Genomic DNA, 1,393 nt, shown 5'->3' on the forward strand with positions numbered 1-1,393 from the left:
CCTTGAAGAAAAAAATGAAATCTCAACACCCAAACCAGCGAATGTTGGTGAGTTAGTATCACCCTATTACTTTGCTTTTTTTTTTTTCAAGATTTTATTGGGGAATTGGGGGAGGGGAACAGTGCTAGGGAATCGGGGGAAGGGGAACAGACAAGTTGCTGTCGATTTTTTTTAAACAGTGTTTTTATTAAATATTTTTAAAATAAGAGCATTTTGTGGCAGCTTATACATTTCTATTATAATAAATTGATATTTTGAATGTAGAAAACAATATATTAAAAAATTCATTTCCAAATACAAAGCAGTTACCCTTTGTTTAGGGGTGGTTCAGGTTAATGCATAATTTTGATTTTAAGAAAAAGATGATTGTTACAATTAGGTATGTAACCACTTAGTTCCATCTAAGTTTTATCTGTTAAAAATATATTCTTTTAAAGAATCCAATTAAAACATCTTATGCTTTTCTTCAGTGTCCAAGCAGTGGGAGAAGTACTCCTTGATGGACAGATGTCAGGAAACTGCCCCCAGATCAGACTGATATCTACAATATTGGCTTCTCCAGGGGAGCCCAGCTCCAACTTGTGAAGAAGGCCCAGTTCAGAATGTAACAGTGAGGTGGGAACTTACGATAGCTCTAATCATTATAAAAAATGAACAACTTTAGTTATCTTTGTTTTGGGTTTCTGTGGTTTAGGCACATCCAAAATTTCTTCATAGTCTGCACTCATTCCCTTTGCCCAGCGACCAACTGTAACCATTCAATCTGAATTCCGACTCTGAGGGCAATCTTTCTTAAAATGTTCCATAGAGCCACAAAGTCTGCAGCCACCACCATCAGCATAGAGTCCTTTGGGATTATCAGGACAAGATCTGGACAGGTGCCCCCATTTGCCCACAAACAAAACATTTTGCAAAAGGAAATTCACCAAGAGCTGGGTCTACTTTAGCCTTGCACTTGGTTATTTTGTGCTCTGTGGATCCACACCGATAACATATTCCAGTGCCCATATCTTGATACTCAAGGGCAGCCGGGCAATCTGCAACCCCATGGCCAGGTTGTCTACAATGGAAACAGACCATTGCATTTTTCTTCGATGCTTGTCTTTTTAATCGTCTTCCTTCCCTATGGTTATCTTTCTTTAAAGCAACTGCAATTTCTTCCCTTACTTCCCGACTGTCTGTTGGTATCATCTACCCATTGTGAACCATCTGTGAGTTTTGTCTTAGGTATTCCATGAATCCATTCACATCTTCATTTAAATACTCCTTTTTCTTTTTGTTCTTTTTGTGTTTTGCTTGGGGTGCATCATTTCTAAGGGACAGCCTATTGGCTTCAAGTTGTTTACTCTTTGGTAGGTTTTGGCTTTTTTTCTCATAGGACCCTTTCTTCATA

The 1,393-nt window shown here is 38.2% G+C and overlaps 1 pseudogene; it reads right to left on the minus strand.

The window, feature by feature from the left end:
• Nucleotides 1–286: 286 nt before the first annotated feature.
• LOC109371433 (zinc finger CCHC domain-containing protein 9-like) overlaps nucleotides 287–1,393 on the minus strand; it is a 10,666-nt pseudogene continuing 9,559 nt past the window's right edge.

The sequence above is a fragment of the Hipposideros armiger genome, unplaced genomic scaffold, assembly GCF_001890085.2.
Source record: "Hipposideros armiger isolate ML-2016 unplaced genomic scaffold, ASM189008v1 scaffold_569, whole genome shotgun sequence".
Classification (NCBI taxonomy): Eukaryota; Metazoa; Chordata; class Mammalia; order Chiroptera; family Hipposideridae; genus Hipposideros; species Hipposideros armiger.